General features: G+C 33.6%; 1 pseudogene; it reads left to right on the top strand.

Annotated features, from left to right (window-relative positions):
- Positions 1-19,984: 19,984 nt before the first annotated feature.
- On the top strand, positions 19,985-21,248 carry LOC120158997 (annotated as a pseudogene).
- The last annotated feature ends 6,323 nt before the right edge of the window (positions 21,249-27,571 follow it).

Below are 27,571 nucleotides of genomic sequence, written 5' to 3' on the forward strand. Positions count from 1 at the left end.
GGATATTTATTCTTTACCGTTACTTTATTCAATTGACGATAATCTATACATAGCCGCATCGAACCATCCTTCTTTTTAACAAACAATATCGGTGCACCCCATTGAGACCACTTGATCTAATAAACATCGATAAAATAATTCTTGTAACTGTGCATTTAACTCTCTGAGTTTAGTTGGAGCCATTCTATATAGGGCCATTGAAATTGGCGCAGTACCAGAAAAAATATCAATCTTAAACTCCACTTCTCGATCAGGAGGTAATCCAAGTAATTCATCAGGAAATACATTCGAAAACTCTCAAACCGTCGGAATATCCTCCAATCTAACTTCAGATGTTTGAATATCAACGATTTTCCAGAAAAGTCGAACAACACTTTTTCATCAACCTTATTACAGTCATGCTAATATCACATTGGGCAATGATATTACTTTTTTCCGATTATTATTTCAAAACCCTTCACACCTTTTAAATATAGTCGCTTCTTAGGAAAATCTACCCAACCATAATGCGCAAATAACCATTCCATGCCCAAAATAACCTCAAACTCATCAATTGGAAATTCCGTAAGATTCCCCAGGAATACAACCCCTCGAAACTGTATTGAAAATTTATTCTTATTCACTTTACTCTAGCACTATGACCAATGGATACCCCTATCATATCACTATCAATGTTTTCTACCTGAATACCCTATCTTTGACTAATTTCAAGCTAACATAGGAATGCGTAGAACTTTGATCAATCAAAACAAATACATACTCATCATAAAGATAGAAAGTACCTGTTATAATCTCTTCGCTATTACGATCTTCCCAATTATTGGGATCTACTAATGCTTGTATTTCTTGTGATCACTCTGATTCCTTCTGCTGAAATTACATGGCCAAGAAAAGAAAATTATGGTTACCAAAATTCACATTTTGATAGGTTAGCCTACAACTTTTTATCTTTTAATACCTGGAGTACTGTGCGGAGGTGGGCATTATGTTCCTTTTCTGTCTTGGAGTAATATAAAATATCATCAATAAACACAACCACAAGTTGATCTAAGTATGATTGAAACACCATATTTATCAAATCCATAAATGTCCAGGGGCATTTGATAATCCAAATGACATCACTACAAATTCATAGTGACCATAACAGGTTCTGAAAGCTATCTTTGGAATATTTTCCTCTTTAATATTCAATTGATGGTACCCAGACCGAAAATCAATCTTTGAAAATACTAAATCACCATTAAGTGATTAAATAGGTCATCAATCCTCGAAAGGGGATATTATTCTTTACCGTACTTTATTCAATTGACGATAATCTATACATAGCCACATCGAACCATCATTCTTTTTAACAAACAATATCGGTACATCCCATTGAGACCACTTGATCTAATAAAACATCGATCAAATAATTCTTGTAACTGTGCATTTAACTCTCTACGTTTAGTTGGAGCCATTCTATATGGGGCCATTGATATCAGCGCAGTACCAGAAAAAATATCAATCTTAAACTCCACTTCTCGATCAGGAGGTAATCCAAGTAATTCATCAGGAAATACATTCGAAAACTCTCAAACCGTCGGAATATCCTCCAATCTAACTTCAGATGTTTGAGTATCAACGACATTTTCCAGAAAGTCGAACAACACTTTTCATCAACCTTATTACAGTCGCTGCTAATATCACATTAAGCAATATTTTACTTTTCTCTGATTACGATTATTCAAAACCCTTCAGACCTTTTAAATATAGTCGCTCTTAGAAAATCTACCCAACCATAATGCGCATATAACCATTGCTTCCCAAAATAAACTCAAATCATCAATTGGAAATTCCATAAGATTCACCGAGAATAAAACCCCTTGAAACTGTATTGGAAAATTTATTCTTATTCACTTTACTCTAGCACTATGACCTAATGGATACCCCTATCATATCACTATCAATGTGTTCTACCTGAATACCCTTATCTTTGACTAATTTCTATCTAACATAGGAATGCGTAGTACTCGGATCAATCAAAACAAATACATACTCATCATAAAGATAGAAAGTACGTGTTATAATCTCTTGGTTATCACTATCTTCTCAATTCTTGGGATCTACTATTGCTTGTATTTTATTGGGATCTACTCTGATTCCTTCTGCTCAAATTACATGGCCAAGAAAATAAAATTATGGTTCCAAAATTCACATTTTGATAGCTTAGCCTACAATTTTTTATCTTGTAATACCTGGAGTACTGTGCGGAGGTGGGCATTATGTTCTTTTTCTGTCTTGGAGTAAAATAAAATATCACCAATAAACACAACCACAAATTCATATAAGTATGATTAAAACACCATATTTATCAAATCCATAAATTTCTCAGGGGCATATTATAATCCAATGACATCACTACAAATTCATAATGACAATACCGGGTTCTGAAAGCTATCTTTGGAAAATTTTCCTCTTTAATATTCAATTGATGGTACCCAGACCGAAAATCAATCTTCGAAAATACTGAATCACCATTAAGCTGATTAAATAGGTCATCAATCCTCGGAAGGGGATATTTATTCTTTACCGTTACTTTATTCAATTGACGATAATCTATATATAGCCACATCGAACCATCCTTCTTTTTAACAAACAATATCGGTGCATCCCATTGAGACCACTTGATCTGATAAAACATCGATCAAATAATTCTTGTAACTCTGCATTCAACTCTCTACGTTTAGTTGGAGCCATTCAATATGAGGCCATTGATATCAGCGCAGTACCAGAAAAAATATCAATCTTGAACTCCACTGCTCGATCAGAAGGTAATCCAAGTAATTCATCAGGAAATACATTCAAAAACCCTTAAACCGTCGGAATATCCTCCAATCTAACTTCAGATGTTTGAGTATCAACGACATTTTCCAGAAAAGTTGAACAACACTTTTTCATCAACCTTATTACAGTCACTACTAATATCACATTGGGTAATGATTTTACTTTTTCTCTGATTACGATTATTTCAAAACCCTTCACACCTTTTAAATATAGTCACTTCTTAGGAAAATCTACCCAACCATAATGCACAAATAACCATTCCTTGCCCAAAATAACCTTAAACTCATCAAATGGAAATTCCATAAGATTCACCAGGAATAAAACCCCTTGAAACTGTATTGGAAAATTTATTCTTATTCACTTTACTCGGATCAATCAAAACAAATACATACTTATCATAAAGATAGAAAGTACATGTTATAATCTCTTGGTTATTACGATCTTCTCAATTCTTGGGATCTGCTATTGCTTGTATTTTATTGGGATGTACTCTGATTCCTTTTGCTGAAATTACATGGCCAAGAAAATAAAATTATGGTTACCAAAATTCACATTTTGATAGTTTAGCCTACAATTTTTTGTCTTGTAATACCTGGAGTAGTGTGCCCAGGTGGATATTATATTCCTTTTCTGCCTTGGAGTAAAATAAAATATCATCAATAAACACAACCACAAATTGATCTAAGTACGGTTGACACACCATATTTATCAAATCCATAAATGTCTCAGGGGCATTTGATAATCCAAACGACATCACTACAAATTTATAGTGACAATACCGGGCTCTAAAAGCTATCTTTGGAATATTTTCCTCTTTAATATTCAATTAATGGTACCCAGACCGAAAATCAATCTTCGAAAATACTGAAGCACAATTAAGCTGATCAAATAGGGCATCAATCCTCGGAAAGGGATATTTATTCTTTACCGTTACTTTATTCAATTGACGATAATCTATACATAGCCGCATCGAACCATCCTTCTTTTTAACAAACAATATTGGTGCACCCCATTGAGACCACTTGATCTAATATAACATCGATCAAATAATTCTTAAACTCCACTTCTCGATCAGGAGGTAATCCAAGTAATTCATCAGGAAATACATTCGAAAACTATCAAACCGTCGGAATATCCTCCAATCTAACTTCAGATGTTTGAATATCAACGACATTTTCCAGAAAAGTCGAACAACACTTTTTCATCAACCTTATTACAGTCACTGCTAATATCACATTGGGCAATGATATTACTTTTTTTCCGATTACGATTATTTCAAAACCCTCTTAGGAAAATCTACCCAACCATAATGCGCAAATAACCATTCCATGCCCAAAATACCTCAAACTCTCAATTGGAAATTCCGTAAGATTCACCAGAAATACAACCCCTCGAAACTGTATTGAAATTTTATTCTTCTTCACTTACTCTAGCACTATGACCTAATGGATACCCCTATCATATCACTATCAATGTTTTCTACCTGAATACCCCTATCTTTGACTAATTTCAAGCTAACATAGGAATGCGTACAACTTGGATCAATCAAAACAAATACATACTCATCATAAAGATAGAAAGTACCTGTTATAATCTCTTAGTTATTACGATCTTCCTAATTATTGGGATCTACTATTGCTTGTATTTTCTTGTGATCAACTCTGATTCCTTCTGCTGAAATTACATGGCCAAGAAAAGAATATTATGGTTACCAAAATTCACATTTTGATAGGTTAGCCTACAACTTTTTATCTTTTAATACCTGGAGTACTGTACGGAGGTGGGCATTATGTTCCTTTTCTGTCTTGGAGTAATATAAAATATCATCAATAAACACAACCACAAGTTGATCTAAGTATGATTGAAACACCATATTTATCAAATCCATAAATGTCTCAGGGGAATTTGATAATCCAAATGACATCACTACAAATTCATATTGACCATAACGGGTTCTGAAAGCTATCTTTGGAATATTTTCCTCTTTAATATTCAATTGATGGTACCCAGATCGAAAATCAATCTTCGAAAATACTAAATCACCATTAAGCTGATTAAATAGGTCATCAATCCTTGAAAGGGGATATTTATTCTTTACCGTTACTTTATTCAATTGACGATAATCTATACATAGCCAGATCGAACCATCCTTCTTTTTAACAAACAATATCGGTGCATCCCATTGAGACCACTTGATCTAATAAAACATCGATCAAATAATTCTTGTAACTGTGAATTTAACTCTCTACGTTTAGTTGGAGCCATTCTATATGGGGCCATTGATATCAGCGCAGTACCAGAAAAAATATCAATCTTAAACTCCACTTCTCGATCAGGAGGTAATCCAAGTAATTCATCAGGAAATACATTCGAAAACTCTCAAACCGTCGGAATATCCTCCAATCTAACTTCAGATGTTTGAGTATCAACGACATTTTCCAGAAAAGTCGAACAACACTTTTTCATCAACCTTATTACAGTCGCTGCTAATATCACATTAAGCAATGATTTTTCTTTTCTCTGATTACGATTATTTCAAAACCCTTCAGACCTTTTAAATATAGTCGCTTCTTAGGAAAATCTACCCAACCATAATGCGCATATAACTATTCCTTGCCCAAAATAACCTCAAACTCATCAAATGGAAATTCCATAAGATTCACCGAGAATAAAACCCCTTGAAATTGTATTGGAAAATTTATTCTTATTCACTTTACTCTAGCACTATGACCTAATAGATACCCCTATCATATCTTTATCAATGTGTTCTACCTGAATACCCTTATCTTTGACTAATTTCTATCTAACATAGGAATGCGTAGTACTCGGATCAATCAAAACAAATACATACTTATCATAAAGATAGAAAGTACATGTTATAATCTCTTGGTTATCACGATCTTCTCAATTCCTGGGATCTACTATTGCTTGTATTTTATTGGGATCTACTCTGATTCCTTCTGCTCAAATTACATGGCCAAGAAAATAAAATTCTGGTTACCAAAATTCACATTTTGATAGCTTAGCCTACAATTTTTTATCTTGTAATACCTGGAGTAGTGTGCCCAGGTGGATATTATATTCCTTTTCTTCCTTGGAGTAAAATAAAATATCATCAATAAACACAACCACAAATTGATCTAAGTACGGTTGACACACCATATTTATCAAATCCATAAATGTCTTAGAGGCATTTGATAATCCAAACGACATCACTACAAATTTATAGTGACCATACCGGGCTCTAAAAGCTATCTTTGGAATATTTTCCTCTTTAATATTCAATTAATGGTACCCAGACCGAAAATCAATCTTCGAAAATACTGAAGCACAATTAAGCTGATCAAATACGGCATCAATCCTCGGAAGGGGATATTTATTCTTTACCGTTACTTTATTCAATTGACGATAATCTATACATAGCCGCATCGAACCATCCTTCTTTTAAACAAACAATATCGGTGCACCCCATTGAGACCACTTGATCTAATATAACATCGATCAAATAATTCTTGTAACTGTGCATTTAACTCTCTGAGTTTAGTTGGAGCCATTCTATATAGGGCCATTGAAATTGGCGCAGTACCAGAAAAAATATCAATCTTAAACTCCACTTCTCGATCAGGAGGTAATCCAAGTAATTCATCAGGAAATACATTCGAAAACTCTCAAATCGTCAGAATATCCTCCAATCTAACTTCAGATGTTTGAATATCAACGACATTTTCCAGAAAAGTCGAACAACACTTTTTCATCAACCTTATTACAGTCACTGCTAATATCACATTGGGCAATGATATTACTTTTTTTCCGATTACGATTATTTCAAAACCCTTCACACCTTTTAAATATAGTCGCTTCTTAGGAAAATCTACCCAACCATAATGCGCAAATAACCATTCCATGCCCAAAATAACCTCAAACTCATCAATTGCAAATTCCGTAAGATTCACCAGGAATACAACCCCTCGAAACTGTATTGAAAATTTTATTCTTATTCACTTTACTCTAGCACTATGACCTAATGGATACCCCTATCATATCACTATCAATGTTTTCTACCTGAATACCCCTATCTTTGACTAATTTCAAGCTAACATAGGAATGCGTAGAACTTGGATCAATCAAAACAAATACATACTCATCATAAAGATAGAAAGTACATGTTATAATCTCTTCGTTATTACGATCTTCCCAATTATTGGGATCTACTATTGCTTGTATTTTCTTGTGATCAACTCTGATTCCTTCTGCTGAAATTACATGGCCAAGAAAAGAATATTATGGTTACCAAAATTCACATTTTGATAGGTTAGCCTACAACTTTTTATCTTTTAATACCTGGACTATTGTGCGGAGGTGGGCATTATGTTCCTTTTCTGTCTTGGAGTAATATAAAATATCATCAATAAACACAACCACAAGTTGATCTAAGTATGATTGAAACACCATATTTATCAAATCCATAAATGTCTCAGGGGCATTTGATAATCCAAATGACATCACTACAAATTCATAGTGACCATAACGGGTTCTGAAAGCTATCTTTGGAATATTTTCCTCTTTAATATTCAATTGATGGTACCCAGACCAAAAATCAATCTTTGAAAATACTAAATCACCATTAAGCTGATTAAATAGGTCATCAATCCTCGAAAGGGGATATTTATTCTTTACCGTTACTTTATTCAATTGACGATAATCTATACATAGCAACATCGAACCATCCTTCTATTTAACAAACAATATCGGTGCATCCCATTAAGACCACTTGTTCTAATAAAACATCGATCAAATAATTCTTGTAACTGTGCATTTAACTCTCTACGTTTAGTTGGAGCCATTCTATATGGGGCCATTGATATCAGCGCAGTACCAGAAAAAATATCAATCATTAAACTCCACTTCTCGATCTGGAGGTAATCCAAGTAATTCATCAGGAAATACATTCGAAAACTCTCAAACCGTCGGAATATCCTCCAATCTAACTTCAGATGTTTGAGTATCAACGACATTTTCTAGAAAAGTCGAACAACACTTTTTCATCAACCTTATTACAGTCGCTGCTAATATCACATTAAGCAATGATTTTACTTTTCTCTGATTACGATTATTTTAAAACCCTTCAGACCTTTTAAATATAGTCGCTTCTTAGGAAAATCTACCCATCCATAATGCGCATTTAACCATTCCTTGCCCAAAATAAACTCAAACTAATCAAAAGGAAATTCCATAAGATTCACCGAGAATAAAACCCCTTGAAACTGTATTGGAAAATTTATTCTTATTCACTTTACTCTAGCACTATGACCTAATGGATACCCCTATCATATCACTATCAATGTGTTCTACCTGAATACCCTTATCTTTGACTAATTTCTATCTAACATAGGAATGCGTAGTACTCGGATCAATCAAAACAAATACATACTCATCATAAAGATAGAAAGTACCTGTTATAATCTCTTGGTTATCACGATCTTCTCAATTCTTGGGATCTACTATTGCTTGTATTTTATTGGGATCTACTCTGATTTCTTCTGCTCAAATTACATGGCCAAGAAAATAAAATTATGGTTACCAAAATTCACATTTTGATAGCTTAGCCTACAGTTTTTTATCTTGTAATACCTGGAGTACTGTGCGGAGGTGGGCATTATGCTCTTTTTCTGTCTTGGAGTAAAATAAAATATCACCAATAAACACAACCACAAATTCATCTAAGTATGATTAAAACACCATATTTTTCAAATCCATAAATGTCTCAGGGGCATATTATAATCCAATGACATCACTACAAATTCATAATGACCATACCGGGTTCTGAAAGCTATCTTTGGAAAATTTTCCTCTTTAATATTCAATTGATGGTACCCAGACCGAAAATCAATCTTCGAAAATACTGAATCACCATTAAGCTGATTAAATAGGTCATCAATCCTCGGAAGGGGATATTTATTCTTTACCGTTACTTTATTCAATTAACGATAATCTATATATAGCCACATCGAACCATCCTTCTTTTTAACAAAAAATATCGGTGCATCCCATTGAGACCACTTGATCTAATAAAACATTGATCAAATAATTCTTGTAACTCTGCATTCAACTCTCTACGTTTAGTTGGAGCCATTCTATATGAGGACATTGATATCAGCGCAGTACCAGAAAAAATATCAATCTTGAACTCCACTGCTCGATCAGAAGGTAATCCAAGTAATTCATCAGGAAATACAATCAAAAACCCTCAAACCGTCGGAATATCCTCCAATCTAACTTCAGATGTTTGAGTATCAACGACATTTTCCAGAAAAGTTGAACAACACTTTTTCATCAACCTTATTACAGTCACTACTAATATCACATTGGGTAATGATTTTACTTTTTCTCTGATTACGATTATTTCAAAACCCTTCACACTTTTTAAATATAGTCGCTTCTTAGGAAAATCTACCCAACCATAATGCGCAAATAACCATTCCTTGCCCAAAATAACCTTAAACTCATCAAATGGAAATTCCATAAGATTCACCGGAAATAAAACCCCTTGAAACTATATTGGAAAATTTATTCTTATTCACTTTACTCTAGCACTATGACCTAATGGATACCCCTATCATATCACTATCAATGTGTTCTACCTGAATACCCCTATCTTTGACTAATTTCTATCTAACATAGGAATGCGTAGAACTCAGATCAATCAAAACAAATACATACTTATCATAAAGATAGAAAGTACATGTTATAATCTCTTGGTTATCACGATCTTCTCAATTCTTGGGATCTGCTATTGCTTGTATTTTCTTGGGATCTACTCTGATTCCTTCTGCTGAAATTACATGGCCAAGAAAATAAAATTCTGGTTACCAAAATTCATATTTTGATAGCTTAGCCTACAATTTTTTATCTTGTAATACCTGGAGTACTGTGCCCAGGTGGGTATTATATTCCTTTTCTTACTTGGAGTAAAACAAAATATCATCAATAAACACAACCACAAATTAATCTATGTACGGTGGACACACCATATTTATCAAATCCATAAATGTCTCAGAGGCATTTGATAATCCAAACGACATCACTACAAATTTATAGTGACCATACCGGGCTCTAAAAGCTATCTTTGGAATATTTTCCTCTTTAATATTCAATTGATGGTACCCAGACCGAAAATCAATCTTGGAAAATACTGATGCACCATTAAGCTGATCAAATAGGGCATCAATCCTCGGAAGGGGATATTTATTCTTTACTGTTACTTTATTCAATTGACGATAATCTATACATAGCCGCATCGAACCATCCTTCTTTTTAACAAACAATATCGGTGCACCCCATTGAGACCACTTGATCTAATATAACATCGATCAAATAATTATTGTAACTGTGCATTTAACTCTCTGAGTTTAGTTGGAGCCATTCTATATGGGGCCATTGAAATTGGCGCAGTACCAGAAAAAATATCAATCTTAAACTCCCCTTCTCGATCAGAAGGTAATCCAAGTAATTCATCAGGAAATACATTCGAAAACTCTCAAACCATCGGAATATCCTCCAATCTAACTTCAGATGTTTAGGTATCAACGACATTTTCCAGAAAAGTCGAACAACACTTTTTCATCAACCTTATTACAATCACTGCTAATATAACATTGGGCAAAGATTTTACCTTTTTTCCGATTACGATTATTTCAAAACCCTTCACACCTTTTAAATATAGTCGCTTCTTAGGAAAATCTACCCAACCATAATGTGCAAATAACCATTCCATGCCCAAAATAACCTCAAACTCATTAAATGGAAATTCTATAAGATTCACCGGGAATACAACCCCTTGAAACTGTATTGAAAAGTTTATTCTTATTCACTTTACTCTAGCACTATGACCTAATGGATACCCCTATCATATCACTATCAATGTTTTCTACCTGAATACCTCTATCTTTGACTAATTTCGAGCTAACATAGGAATGCGTAGAACTTGGATCAATCAAAACAAATACATACTCATCATAAAGATAGAAAGTACATGTTATAATCTCTTCGTTATTACGATCTTCCCAATTATTGGGATCTACTATTGCTTGTATTTTCTTGGGATCAACTCTGATTCCTTCTGCTGAAATTACATGGCCAAGAAAAGAAAATTATGGTTACCAAAATTCACATTTTGATAGGTTAGCCTTCAACTCTGATCCCTTGAAACTATATTGGAAAATTTATTCTTATTCACTTTACTCTAGCACTATGATCTAATGGATACCCCTATCATATCACTATCAATGTGTTCTACCTCAATACCCCTATTTTTGACTAATTTCGAGCTAACATAGGAATGAGTAGAACTCGGATCAATCAAAACAAATACATACTCATCATAAAGATAGAAAGTACCTGTTATAATCTCTTGGTTATCACGATCTTCTCATTTCTTAGGATCTACTATTGCTTGTATTTTCTTGGGATCTACTATGATTTCTTCTGCTGAAATTACATGGCCAAGAAAAGAAAATTTTGGTTACCAAAATTCACATTTTGATACCTTAGCCTACAATTTTTTATCTTGTAATACCTGGAGTACTGTGCCCCGGTGGGCATTATATTAATTTTCTGCTTTGGAGTAAAACGAAATATTATCAATAAACACAACCACAAATTGATCTAAGTACGGTGGACACACCATATTTATCAAATCCATAAATGTCTCAGAGGTATTTGATAATCCAAACGACATCACTACTAATTTATAGTGACCATACCGGGATCTAAAAGCTATCTTTGGAAATTTTCCTCTTTAATATTCAATTGATGGTACCCAAACCGAAAATCAATCTTCAAAAATACTAAAGCACCATTAAGCTGATCAAATAGGGCATCAATCCTCGGAAGGGGATATTTATTCTTTACTGTTACTTTATTCAATTGACGATAATCTATACATAGCCGCATCGAACCATCCTTCTTTTTAACAAACAATATCGGTGCACCCCATTGAGACCACTTAATCTAATATAACATCGATCAAATAATTCTTATAACTGTGCATTTAACTCTCTGTGTTTAGTTGGAGCCATTCTATATGGGGCCATTGAAATTGGCGCAGTACCAGAAAAAATATCAATCTTAAACTCCACTTCTCGATCAGAAGGTAAACCAAGTAATTCATCAGGAAATACATTCGAAAACTCTCAAACCATCGAAATATCCTCCAATCTAACTTCAGATGTTTAGGTATCAACGACATTTTCCAGAAAAGTCGAACAACACTTTTTCATTAACCTTATTACAGTCACTGCTAATATCACATTGGGCAAAGATTTTACCTTTTTTCCGATTACGATTATTTCAAAACCCTTCACACCTGTTAAATATAGTCGCTTCTTAGGAAAATCTACCCAACCATAATGCGCAAATAACCTCAAACTCATTAAATGGAAATTCTATAAGATTCACCGGGAATACAACCCCTTGAAACTGTTGGAAGAACTTACATAAAGCGACAGCTGATGACTTTAGGAGTAAGGTTTTGTCTCATACAGGTTTTGGAACTACTACTCAAATAATGCAGATATGTTATGGAAAAATATGGCAAATTCCATCAGAGAGGTGGGCAAAAACACCTTTGGGTTGTCGACAGAGAAGGCCAAGGAACATAAAGAATTGTGGTGGTAGAACGACGAAGTCCAAACTAAGGTGAAGATAAAGCAAACTTGCTTCAAGGAGTTGCTACAATGCAATGACGACGAAGAAAGATCAAGAGCTAAATAAAGATACAAGGAGGCAAAGCGGGAAGCTAAGAAAATATTGACTAAAGGATAAGGCATACGAGGAAATGTACAAGAGATTAGACACCAAGGAAGGAAAAAACTGCATCTTCAGGCTTGCAAAATCCAAGGAGAATAGGAAAAAGAATATAGGTAGCATTAGGTTTATTAAGGACAACAATGGTGTTCTTTTAGTGAAAGATCATGATATTAAGAGGGTTTGGGGTAGTTACTTCTTTGGCTTATTTAATAATGGTGCCTCTCCCTGTAGAGATAGTAATGCTGATGGGTCAACTGACCATCATACTACGACCAATGACTGCCTTACAAGTAGGATTGGGATTGAGGAAGTCAAAATGGCCCTTAGAAAGATGGGGAGGGACAAAGTTGTTGGTCCAGATCAAATTCCTATCACTATGTGGTTAACCCTATGAGAAGAGGGAGTTAAGCGGTTGACCAACATCTTTAATATTATTTTAGAGACTGTCAAGATGCTAGAGGAGTGAAGAGAGTCTACAGTGATACCAATCTATAAGAATAAAGGAGATCCCCAACGTTGTGGTAACTACAGAGGTATTAAACTACTCAGTCATACCATGAAGCTATGGGAAAGAGTGATAGAGGCTAGGTTAAGACAAGTTACTAGGGTTTCGGAAAACCAATTTGGCTTTATGCCAGGCATGTCTACTACGGAGGCGATTCATCTACTTCGACGGTTTATGGAGAAATATAGGGAAAAAATATAGATCTTCACATGACGTTCAATGACCTTAAGAAGGCGTATGATAGCATACCCCGCGATATGATCTGAAAGACCTTGGAAACGAGACGGATCCCAACTGCTTATATCCGGGCGATTCGTGATATGTACTATAGATCTACTACATACGAAAGGACTACAATTGGCGACACCGAGGCTTTCTCGATGGAAATCAGACTCAACGAGAGGTCGGCTCTTAGCCCTTACATCTTCGTCTTGATTATGGACAACATCTATTGTGCAACACCAAACGGTGTTCCATGGTGTAAGCTTTTCCCTGACGACATTGTCCTAGTTGCTGAAACAAAAAATGAGCTGAATAGTATACTGGCTACCTGGAAGAATTCTTTAGAAGAAAAAGGTCTAAGGATCAATATTAAAAAGACAGAGTATGTATGTTCAAACTTCAATGGGAACCAAATGATAAAGATGTAGAAGTATGCATCGAAGGACACGTTTTACCTCAAATGATTGTTTCAAGTACCTAGGGTCTATGATACATAAAGATAGGGGTGTAAATGATGATGTTACACCGTATAAAGGCGGGATTGCTAAAGTGGAAGCTGTTGCTGTAGTTTTGTGTGACAAGAAGGTGCCGCTAAAACTTAAGGGAAAATTTTATAGAATGTTAATAAGACCAGGGTTGTTGTATGGATCAGAATGTTGGACAATCAAGAAGGATCACGTAAGGAGGATGGAGGCCGTTGGAATGAGAATACTTCGATGGACATGTAGTAGGACTCTGTGGGACATGATACCAAACTCTGCAATTAGGATGTCCTTGGGGGTGGTGCCTATATCAGAAAAATTGAGGGAGGGAAGACTACGGTGGTTTGGGCATGTCCTTAGGCGACAACCGTCAGATGCGGTCAGGAGGGTAGAGTCGATTACAGCCGACGATACCAGAAGGAGAGGATGACCAAGGAGGAGTAGGTAGACTGTTTGAGATCTGATTTGAAGGATTTAGCCTTTATCGAGGACATGACCTCTAATAGGAAAATATGGAGACTTAAGACCAAGGTAGCCGAGTAGTGTGGGTCACGACCATAGGGTGTAACATCTCTGTCTTCTTTTTAATTGCCTTTGTAGTATTTTCCCATACCTCTACTTTTTATACGTTTCTATCATTGGAATTTATGAAGGCTTAGAACTAGGGTAGGGAGTAGTGTTGCCTTAGTTTAGTTTTTAACCCTTTTTACTTTATTCCCTCTCGTAGTTTGCTAACGCTCACTTCTATGTATCATTCTCTTCATGTTTCCTCTTTTAAATTTAGCCAAGACTTACGTTTCTGTCCATATGCACATATATTTACGCGGGATTTATTTGCAGGGATTACTTCCCATTACACACGCGCATATGAAGACTGCATATGAAGAATCTTCAACTATGTATTTATTTATTTATTTATACATGCATTGTATTTTATGTTTACTTTTAAATTTTTTTAACTGTCGGAGGTCTTTCCACAAAAGCTGCTCCCAACTTGGCGTTGGGGGCAGCCTACTACCCTACCTCCCCCTTATCTTATTGCATATGGGAATAGGGTTTTGTTTTTGTTGTTGTTTTTTTTTTATTTTCATGTTTGCATGTGATTTTTCTTTCTCGACGAGACTGATTTGGAGAGCTGAGGAGGCTTGGAGGCTGCTGATGGAGCGTTTTGCTGGAAAGTGAAGGGACCACCGCTGGACGCTTCTGTCGTGGAGCGTCCTTACTGGAAAGTGAAGAGACCACTGTTGGATAATCAAAGGCCAGCTGGAGGCGGCGGTGGCTACTCACCCTGGCTAGTGGCTAGGGTTCTTTTTGTTTAGCCAACCCTAACACCAATTTGGGCCAGCTGAGATCCTTTGTCATATGGGAGCCGCTTGGGCTTAGTCTATGTCAATCAAAGGACTTCGCCTTGGGGTTTGGTTTAGTTTGGGAAAATATTTGGGTAATTTTTTGTTGTAAAAGCAATGGACTGTTTACTTTTTATTGGGTTTTGTTTGAAAATGATTTGGACATGTGGCTTAAAATTGGGTTTGGGTACTTAACGTATTTTTGGTATTTAATATCCAAAAATGTCTTAAATTGTTAATTTAGGCTCCAAACATGTGATCACAAAACCCCAACTTACAATTAGACGAAGATTTGAACTCGAGGTCAAAGGTAAAATTTAGGGAACAATCTTTCAAAAATGTCTCCCAACTCTCAAATTGAACTTCGATCGCCTTTAACCTAATTTGGATTGCTTCGATAAAATTAGGTATTACATGTATATTGTAATACCCCAAATTTTGGTCAGTGACCAAAATGTAACTTTTTAAAGTTTGATGGTTTATAAACTTAGGGGAAAGTATAAACTTTTTAGGGAATTTGGAAGTTTTATGGAAATCATATTTTATGGAATTAGGAAAAGGTTAAAGGTTAAAGCCGGTAAAGAATCGGTAAAATCAGATTGAATTGGAATTTTACAAAAATTTGAAGGATGTATAAAATGGTTGGAAATATTATTTTAATATTTTGGAATAGAGAAATTTGGTTTGGAAATGTAAAAATTTTCAAATTTAACCAAAACAATGGAATTTAGTGACTAAAACGCAATTTTTGAAAATTCATGGGAATTTTTGTAAATTAAAGTCAAAATAATTCATCTTTGACTTTAAAAGATGATAAGGATAAGGTGTATAGGTTTTATGGTGAATATGGAGATTCATTCATGGCAAAAATAGAATTTCCTATTGATTTGAATAAAAAAATGTCATTATGTGATATTATGCCATGTGATGGATTATTTAATATTAGACTATCAATAATGGTGGAGCATTTTCAGCTTCTTCCTCATGCAAGGTGCCGTGGGTTTTCTCCTAAGGTAAGAGAAAGCTTCAACTCAATTTTCAAGCAATTTACTTAGGATTTTTAGTAAGTTGTAAATAGAAAATTGTTATACGCGAAAAACTCTATCTTTTGGTACCAATATTGCATGGTAATCTTGTTGGTGTTCAAAGATCCCAAATTTAAGGGTTTGTGTTCATATAAGGGATCACGAAATTGATGATGAATATGGATGTTTGTGAGGTAGTAGATTCATATTTAAGCATGTATGATGATTAGAACATGTTTAATCTTTCTAGAACTTGTTCTTTAAGTTTTGGTCATGGATTGTTTGAGTGAGAAAAATTATGAAAAAATTATATATGGGTTATAAATGATGAAGAAAGTATTCTACAAGTCTTAGAAAAATAATTGAGGACCATTTTGTAAATTTTGAAAAGTTGGAGATCAATTCGTAAATTCTGGAAAATTGAGGGGTTATTGTATAAGTGTTATATGTGAAAAATGACTATTTTGGAAGTTTGAAAAGATTTGTGATTTAAGTACAACATTTGTATAGTTGGGGTACTTAAATGTAATTATGCTTTTGTAAAAGCATTTGAATGGAAATAAATTCAATGCTGGAATTATTGGTATTAAGAATGTATGTGATAAAATGGTGAAGGACCATTTTGTGTAAATGGGAAAAGTTGGTTCCAATGTTAAAAGGAATTATTAAGAGATAAGTATTTTGATAGATAACGAGTTTCAAAATATTATGGAGCTATTTTGGGATATGTTTATGTTAGTAAAAACTAACATATGTGTTGTGATGAATTTGTAAATTATATAGATCGTGATTGATTTTGATCGAAGCAAGTCAAATAGAAAATGGTTATTTTGGACAATAGTGAGGAACAAATTTGGAAAATTTTAAAGTGTCAAGGTGAGTGCAATACATGCATGAAATTATACATGGATGTTTTATACATCATCAGGAAGACTTGCGATAAGTCGACCTTATTTATATCAATATGATATATGTTATTTTTATAACTTCGACATGACATTGAAATGTCACGGTATGAAATTAAAATGCATTGATCATGAAAAATGTGATATTTTACCATGAATGTTTTCGGGTATGAACTGCCCAATGTTAAATTTGATATATACTTTGTCATGGATGGATCAAATAAAATAGACTATATACACAAGTAAGTCATTAAGGGACAGGGTATAGTTGGCATGCCATAGAGTATAGCAGTTGCAGGTTTATATTAGCAATATAGTGCATAAGGACAATAAGTGCAGGTTTATGTCCGGATTAGCACCATAGCGTAAGCTTAGTGTAGGTGGTGGCACGACCTTATGTGTAATGTCCGGATTAGCACTATGGCATAAGCTTAGTGCAAGTTTAGCACTACGGTGCAGTATATTACTCGAATACCCAGGGTCCTCAGGGTTTTATAATGGGCTATTGTTTATGGTTTTATAGATTATTGGTTAATAAATGGTAAGCATGAAATTAAGCTTACGAGCTTATGGAATAAATGGCAAGTATATTAGTAAGAAATTTTATACTCAGTTATATTATTTTGATCATGGTAAAATATTGGATATGCTGGTAATATGATTTTAAGGTATTTGGTTTTTATAATGAAATTCATCCATGAGTTGTATTGCATTGTTATTGTTTTAATTGCCTCACTAAGTATATACTTAGCGTGTGATGATTTTCACGCGTAGGTAAAAAGCCAGTAGAGGAATAAAGAGTTCAAGGCGATATCAAGTATCAAGAAGTATATTTCTATATCAGTAAGACATCCTAAGATGTAATGTAGACTTAATTAGTGGCATGTAATTATTAATGTTTTTATTTGCTTTGTTGAAAAAATTTGGAAACAAAATGAAATTGTTATGAATTTATATGAATTATTAAGTTGTATTGTACTGTTCATCACTATTCATAAAAAAATATTTTGCCTTAAACTTGTTATAATCAAATATAAATAAATATGATATGATCATTTTGATAATATTAATTATCATTTTAAAGTTTAAATAAATTTTGAAATGGAAAATGGTTTTCGAAATTCAGATAACATCTATAATCTGTATAGGTATAATTATATAGGTTATGGGTGTTACATATATATTATTGTTTTTATTTTCTTACATCACATATTTATTTATTTTTAAAATTTTTAATAACTATACATTTACGATGCACTTTATCTTCATATCATATTTTCTTGTCTTTTTCAGTCTTTATTATCAATTCTTTTGGCAGTTTTTCTTAGGGTTGGTTTTGATGTTCTCTTGACTGGTCAAGATTCTATTTATTTGTTATCATGGTGATCTTTCCTACTTTGGATCTTCAAATTGAATTTGGTTATGCAATTTTTGTTCAGAGATAATTTTCTCACAATACTCAATTCTGATTTTTGATGATTTTTCAGTAGTATGATCATATATTATGGTTCATTTATTGATGTAGTCAGATCCGTTTGTATCTATATTATGTTCAAATATTTTTGGATGGTTTTTAACTTTTTCCTTGAATAATTCATGTATGATCACAAGTAATTAGTTTCTTATGTTAATGCTTATAGAAAATATTTTAATTATAGGTCTAATTTACTTTTAGTTGTAAATCTTTATTATAATTTTAAATATTTTCTCTCTTTTTTTAATAAAATTGATTATTTTTATTTTAAACAATTCCTATCTCTAGAGTAAGTGGTTAGGAACTATCAATTAACATTTTCTATCTTTTTTAAATTGTGGATTCAAAACTGATTACTTTTATTTACATAAAAAAATTAATGTAATTGTAATACAAAGTGACGGATCCACATACAAATAAAGATGATCACGTGTTCATTTTAAAATTTAAATTTTCTTCAATTAATTACTTATTTTATTAATTTTATCAACATTAAAAATTTATTTATACACGCCTATTTAAAAAATTTGTTTTATAACACATTCACCTTAAAAAAATATTTTTAGATCTTCACTAAAAAAAATAGCTAGAAGAAGAAAAAACTATATTACAAAACAAAATAAATAAAAATCAATTTGCATATAAGCCATTTTTCTAATACCCTTCATTCCCATTGTTCGACCTCAACAGACCCATTTGTATACTCTGATTTGTTTAGGGTTCTTTTCGTTTTCCAAGTATCGAATCTATTTACTGTCGCAAAGGAGAAGAGCCAGCACTCGCAATCTGCAGCTCTCATATCTTCATAACTTTTGCAGGTAACCTTTAATTATTGTTTTTTCCTCCTTCAATTTTCCCTTTAATTTCTTTCATTCTGCAATTTCTTGTTCATTGTCTTTTTACTCATGATCTGCTTCTCCCCTTTCAAATTTTATACATTTAAAGTCGTTTATAATGTTTTTATTTGTCATGTTTAGATAAAAACCCATGGATCTAGTTACTCTAATTCCAAAAGAGCATGGTTTTTTTTATTAGGTTTGAACTTTTAGTCTGAATCTGAATCCCTTTGATATGTTTCTCCGAGTTTACCCTTTTTGCATGTCTAATATGGGGTTTTACTAAATCCTCTTGTTGTTACTGTAGAAATGAAAATAAACCAATTTTCATTGATGTTTAGTTTGCATTTAGAAATTTACTCTTGCTGAATCTGAAGACTCTGTGATGGGTTTTTATATACTTATGTTTATTAGTGTTTAAAGAATCTTTGTTATTTATTTTTCTTTTTCAAATCTATAAGTGACTGATTTTTCATGATCTTCGTTGCTTGGTCTATATATGTAATGCTTTGAAGTTGAGTTATCTGAAGATTGATAGAAACCCTTTGGTATATAGAAAATGGGCTTGTGGACGATATTGGAAGGGTTTTGCTTCTTGCAAATGCTTTGGCAATATTAAACGAGGATCGTTTTCTTGCTCCTAGAGGATGGAGTTTCTCGGAATTCTCTGCAGGGCGGACAAAGTCATTTAAAGGACAGCTTATTGGTCTCATTTATGCCACTCAATACATGAGAGTTCCTCTCGTACTACTCAATGCAGTCTGCATCTTTGTTAAGCTTGTTTCTGGTTGATGATGTTCAAGGTAAGATGCTCATGTCTATGATTGATGCTTGGTTGAATTTTGTATTGGGTTCTCAACCTAAGCTCCCTTGTTTCTTTGTATCCAAGAGCATGCTTATCAGTGGGGGATACCCGTTTTTATCGGTTTTGTTTTCTGATTTTGCACAATTTGACTTGGATATGAAACAGTGCCATTGTTAGGTGAGGGTGAAACAAAGGAAAGTGCTCGCTAATTATTTCTGAAGCTATTAATTAGTTAAAAGAGAAAGTTAAGTTTTATATTAATTTATCGGCATAATGTGTGAAGTTCAAATAAGATTTTAGCAATGCAAGTTCTATCTGTATTACATGATCAAAACATTAGCAGGCCAGAGCAGGAATGGCAGAAACTGCCTTTCAAACCTTTTTCCTGGTCTAATAAATTTTGAGTTCATTTTATGGACACTGAAATTAAGTAATTACATCGATCATTTGATCTGGCTATCCATCATACAGAGAGAAGTGGCTTATGGTGGGGGATAACTGCAATTGTTTTTGAAAGTTATCTTCATGCTTTTCTGCTGCTTCATATTTGATTATTTTTTCATTCAATTGTGAATTATTCTCCTCTTTTTGATCTTAAGCATGCCATAGATTTCACCATTTTAAGGAACGCTAGAGATGTTCATCTTGCTATGAATTTAATTGTTGTAGCAGTTCCTGACACTCTTAGAATGTGATTCCTTTATCTGTTCATCATTTGCAGAATTCTTGAAGTGGAATATGGAGCATAGGAATTTGCAGAAGTTTGTGAAGGACAGAAGCAGTCAGTTCAAAAATTAGGTGATAGGTCTGTTTTGCACTATTTCAAAAGTCGGTTGATATATATGTTTTTTTCTTTTAAGTTTGTATCCTCATTTTTAAATTCGAATTCAATCTTTCGTGATGGGATTTCATTGCCTGGAATTGTGATAACTGGGTAGATCTAGCATTTGTATCATTTGTAGACTTTGCACTGTCATTTTGAAATATACAATTTACTGTGTCTGGAATAGAATTCTATCATGTTGGCACCACTTAATTGCTGCTTTAAAGCTTGATATCTGAAAATGGAATTTGAGCTTGGGGGCAGGGAGGTTAGATTCCAAGTGGAGTTTTCTCATTGGTTGCATTTGCAAACCTTCTGAAGGTCTTGTTAAAAGCCGGGCAGGCAAAATTTCACCCATTGCCCTTCTTAATCACGTTTTCTGGAAAAAGTGCTCCGATGGAGTTCTGGAGAGAAAATGGCTGCAACGGTGCATTGGACAAATTATTTTCTGAAATGGGGTGAATGTTAGTGAACGTTGGAAGTCAGTCGGAGCACCTAGCATCTCCCGGAAGACGTCTGGAGTACCTGACGTCTTCAAAAGTTTCATGAAAACTACTGCCATGGCTGGCCTGAACCTCCGTCTCCGCCTCTCCGAGCTTCCATTTCCATGGAAACTACGATAATGCATTAAAATAGAAAGATACTGCCATAGCTCATGGCTGGCCAAAATCTCTCTCTGCCTCTTCAAACTTTTCATGGAAGCTACGATGGTGTATTAAATAGGACACACACCGATTCTTTCATGGAAGCTCCTGCCATGGCTGGTCAAACCAGCTACACTCTGGCCAGCTCCTTGATGACGCCAGGTACTCTGGCCGACTTCTCCCTCCACTGTTCATTTCACATTATTTAAGAAAAAAATTTATCTAATGTACCATTTCAGCCATTTTTCTTTTTTTTAGAATTTCATCGGAGCACTTTTGGCAACGCTTTCGACTAATCCAAATCAGACCCAAAACCAAAATATGTAACACGTGATAGATTCTTTTATTTAATATTCACATGATTGACATCAAATTCATTTTTTTTTTAATTTGACAAAATTACTAGTCACCATTTCCTTTTGTATTTCTTTTCAGTTTTGACTCAACGGGTGAGTTCAATTTTATTGAAACACTTTTTACCTCGATCAATATTCTTTTAAAATGCGTGTTTTGAAAAAAAGGGTTGTCATGATTATTTTTAGTTATGTGTGTCCAATAATCTACACAATCATTTTGATAAAAAGATATAAAAATTCTTTTTAAAAATGTATTTTCTAAAGTATGCGTTTAAAATGAATTAATTACATCATATATCCTTAAACTATAATTCTCGTTTTAATTAATCCTTTAACTTTTGAATATTCTAATTTTAATGCTAGATTATGACTTTCATTCTAAATTAGTCCTTAAACTTTTGAACATTTCAATTTCATCTCCAAACTATGACCCTCATTCTAAATTGGTCCCCAAACTTTTTTGAATCATTCAATTTCATCCCCAACGTTATCCAAATATGTAATTAGTTTCAAGCATAGTTTAACCTAAATTATATTTTTTCCGAATATATAATAATATAACTTGGCCTAATGATTTTACTAACGAATGATTTGATTAGTATATACATATAGCTTGGGATGAAATTGAAATATTCAAAAACATTTGGGGACCAATTTAGAATGAAGATCATAGTTTGAGGATGAAAATCAAAATGTTTAATAGTTTGATGACTAATTTAGAATGATATTCATAGTTTAGAGAAGAAATTAAAATATTTAAAAGTTTACAATTCAATTTAAAATTAAAGTCATAATTTAAGGAAGTGTAATACAATCAACTCGTTTAAAATTAGAGTAAAACAATTAGATTAAAGAGCTATATGCATAAAGTTATAAAAAGTTTACGTGTTGAGTCAAACGAATGGATGAAATAGTCAAGAATGAGTGAATTGACAAATAATTTTTTTGGTGGAAGCTTGAAGAGAAAATATAAAAATTGAACACAAGAATTTAGAGTGGTTTGACTTTATAAACCAAAGTCTACATCCACTACCTTAGCTATCCACACTAAGGATTTTCACAAATTCACTAATTTGTAGCTACTTTTGAGGATAAGTTGTAACCTTTCCCTCAAGAATTATACCTCAAATTCTTGAGACACTCTCTCAAAGAGAAAATTACAAATTGCAAACTTGTAAAAACCTCACTAGGAATGTATTTGAACAATTCAAGAACAAATAAGAACACTTGAGAAATAAATACAAATGAGTACAAAAAGTGTTCTTTGAAAGCAAAATGAATGTTAACTTGATTTTGGCTAAAATGTTTTCACTTTTTGACTTTGTAATCACTATTTTTTATCCCCAAAATTTTTTTATTATATTATTATTGCCGAAAAACATAAAAAAAATCATTAAACAACAGTAAACAATCCTTGAAGATCCGAGGCATTCAATACCCCGTTTCCTGTTGATGCCATCACCATTTCAACACCCTGCTAACTACTCCAATAGTGCCCAAATCAGAGATGGCATGTTTTTTTTTTAAAAGAATTGTAATATGGGTTGCTATAAAACCCCAAGCAATCTAATGTAAAAAGGGGGCCTTTCCTTATTATTTTTTTTGAAAAAGCAATGCAATGTAAAATGGGCTCTCAATTTTTTTGAAGAATCAAATACAAACAACATTTTTTCATTTTTTATATTCTAAACTAGTAAAGAAACCAAAATGAAGTTAAACAAAAAAGAAAAGGAGAGACCTCACCTCTCGGCCGGAGTCTTGTCGGTAATCGGTGCTTCCACTGGCCAATCCAAATAGTGAAAGGGTGCAGTGTATCCCCGGGAGCAACATACTCCAAAGGCAGCTCGATCCAACGGATGCTGGACAAGATCGGAAGGGTAAAAGTCAAAACGTTCTTGGCCATTTTCATGGAGTTAGACGTCGGTTTTTGCAAAATCGAGGCCAGATCTGAGAGACCGGAGTCGAGGCGAGTCTATCCATGTATTTTGGGCCTGAAAGGTTACCGGTGATGGTGACCGGCTCGATTATCGGTAGCAGAGCTCTCGTCGGTTTCTGGAAATGTAAAGAGAGGGGAGAGAATTTTGAGGATATAGAGAGTGGGGAAGCAAAAATAAAAGAAAAAAAGAGATAAAGGGTTTTTTTATAGCTAGGACCAAATGACACCGTTTTGGACCCACCCCGTACATTTTGGTTCCTAATGGTCAAACAACGCGCACATCCACTTAACTTTTCCCCGTATTCAATTTGGTCACCTATTTCGTTTTTTTTCATCTAATTGTAGATGCTCATTTTTGTCCGGGATTTTCTTGAATGTTAAAAATATAATAATGCATTTTTATTGTTTTTTATATATAGTTTAATATTTAAATATATATAGAGTATAAAATAATTATTTAATTTCTTATTTTATTTTACAGATCCAATACAAGATACAAATAATAGAAATCAAGGCCTGAACCAAAATGCTCAATCAGTGGGAGTCTAAATCATCAACAAATACAACAGCCCAATACATTACCATGGCCTTTAGTAGCTTCTCTTCCTCCAGCAGGGCAGGCACATCACTCTACACGTCACCAACAGCCACGTTAATGGCTTCCTCAGCTGACCATGTGAGACACGTCCATTGGCCCCATCGAGCTTATCCACAAGAAAAATAACAGATTGAGGACCTGTACTGAGGGGCTACAAACAAAAACGGTTATGGAGGGAGAGAACGTGGATTGATCAACAACATGAGCCACATAGAGAGGAGAGCAAGGCAGGCAGTTATGGAAAAGAAGGAAACCACATTAGAAAAATGAGATTCATCAACAACAAAAAGAGGGGGAATTTTTTTTTCTTTCTGGGAAGCAATGTAATAGGGAATGATTCATCACCCTTCTGCAAAAATTTTGGGAACTTATTTCCCTGTGAAATGAATATAAACTACGAAAAAGCAGGAAAGAAAGTTCCTTCAAAAGTTTCTCCATCCTTTTACCATCAGCAGTACATAATTTTCTTAAGGATTTTTTAGCATTCAAACCAAAGACAAAGCAATACAATCAACACAAAGCAATAGAAGATACCAAACCAAAAGGAAACGTTTTTGAGAAAGGAAAGGGAAATCGGTTTTACCTTGATTATCGGAGGATCTCATCAAAGTCTTGTAAATAACAGGAGTCATGCGGGCTTCCCTTTAAAGCTCGGGTCATCGGAGGTAGAGGAAACAGAGCGCATTCAAGCAAATCAAGCATTTTTTAATTCAAAAAAGACCAAGCAATAACCAATCAAAGAGATTATAAGGTATATTTCTTTTTTCAGTCAAGTTTTGAAATAAATAAAAAATAAAGAAGAATGAAAGGGATTCAATTTTTTTTTACCTAGGTTGAAAGTAAGGTTTACTGGAATAGTCTTTAGGAGCCATTGGAGTCGGGCTTGATTTGAGGGAGGGGTTGTTTATGCTGCAGGTCATTTTAAGCTAGAGTTAGGTTTGACTGGCTACTGTTGGCCTGAGCTTTAGTAGCCATGAGTTTTTTTGGTTTATGGTCTAGAGAGGAGAAGAGTGGCGCATGTTGTTTGGAGTGATGAATGGTTGTAGTAGAGTGGAGAGTGGCCTTTGAAGTGGTGGTTGATACAGTGGCCGGTGAAGACTCTAAGGCTTTTGGAGTCTCGGTTGTGGGAGAGGAAGGAAGCTATGGTGAGGGTTTTAATCAGGGATTTTGAGGAAGAAATAGGAGATTCGAGTTGTTTTAGGGAGAGGTTTTAGTTTTCTCGGTCGATTTTAGAGGTGGTCGGAAGGTGAGCCACTATGGAAATACGGTGGCCGACAAACATTTTTGGTTCCAGTGAGGAGCAACATTCGACAGTGAGAAGAAGAGATGAGAGGCGGCTGTGTGTTTAGGTTTAAGTTTAATCTAGGTTTAGTTTAAAATCGGGCTTTATAATATAACTTTAGGGTTAATTAGTGTTTAGCCACCATAACCTTAGGGATAAATTAAGTTTAGGCCCTCGCAATTTAGGCGCATTTTTGCAGAGCAGTCCCTTGTTTGTTTTAATTGTCTGATTTTTTTCGAATGTGCAGGCACTATTATGTTATTTTGCATTTTATTTTAACTTAAACTAAATAGGAGAAATTGCATATAGGACCTTAGTTTATGCATATTTTTGTATTTAGGTCACTGGATTATTTCTGATTTTGTAGATTTAATTTTATATTTAATTGAATTTAGTCATTATTTTAAGGTTAGTTTGTTTAGCTTAATTTAGTCCCTGTATTAGGTTGCTAATTCTAATTAGGTCCTTTGTCATTTTTTTTATTTTTTTTATTTATTAATTCTCTATTTTTTGTGCATTTTGGAGTTTTGTTCGATATTTAATTTTAGCTCATTATTTTTAGATTTCCTTTAATTTAATTTTTAAGCCTTTTAGTATAAATTGAACACTCAAGCAGATTACTTTTTGATTTTAATTCTTAACTCTTGAACTTTTTCATCTGGACTATTAGATTTAGATATGTATAAGTATGTGATTTTTTTTATTTGCGAATCGTATGACATTTCTATATGTGCATAACTTGACTCCTATCACATAATTGAATTAACGGTAAAACCCTTTCAATTTAAAATTGTTTTGAGGGGCTTGTCTTAGTTTATTAGAGAGCCGCTTTCGACGATTTTAAATTAAATGTGCATTCCATCAATGACACCTAAAATATTAATTCTTCACTTAAAATTTGGGAACGAAAGAAAAGTGGATGTTCGGTTATTTAAAATATTCGAGAAAAGATTGTTAGAACTTATCTAAGATCTGATCTCGATGTTTTTAAATAATCAAATATTCTTCTACTTTCTAAAAGGCTTGGTAATTTTAATTTAATCTATCTTTGTGCATTTGAATATTATAATGGAATTTTAATATTTTTTTATTTCGATTGGAGTAAGAATTGATTACCTCAAGTTATGAGGGATTTATTTCTTCTCGATATGAAATAATTTCATATTATTATATTTCATTATAAAATTCACATTTTTGTTGTTTTTTGGGATCAAGAACTAAATTAAATTTGAACTTACAAAATTCGTTGTAAAGACATTAATTAATCTACTAGGTACTGATTTAGGGCGTTGTGGGGGGTGCTAATCATTCCTCACACGTAACCGACTCCCGAACTCACTTTCTGGTAACACATACCTCAATTTGTTTTTTTAATTAAAATTAATTTTTTTAAATGACAAAACATTTTTGGGTCCCCAATCACACCCTAATCAAAGATTGGTGGTGACACCTCAAACCGTACTTTTCTATTGTAAAGGAAATCCCAAATTTTCTGAAACGAGAGATTTTTTAAATCTCATTTACTTTTTAATTAAAAATTAATCCGAAGAAATAAATTTAAAAAATGTGTGGTATTTAAAATCTCACTTTTTAAGAAAAAATCGTTTCGATAGCTTGACGGCTCCGCTGGGAACTTTTTTAGAGAGTTAGGCCGATAGTTGATTAATTAATTGTATTTGCAATTGAAAGTTATAAATTCATT

Source organism: Hibiscus syriacus, unplaced genomic scaffold (assembly GCF_006381635.1).
Source record: "Hibiscus syriacus cultivar Baekdansim isolate YM2019G1 unplaced genomic scaffold, ASM638163v2 tig00111338_pilon, whole genome shotgun sequence".
In the NCBI taxonomy this organism is placed as follows: domain Eukaryota; kingdom Viridiplantae; phylum Streptophyta; class Magnoliopsida; order Malvales; family Malvaceae; genus Hibiscus; species Hibiscus syriacus.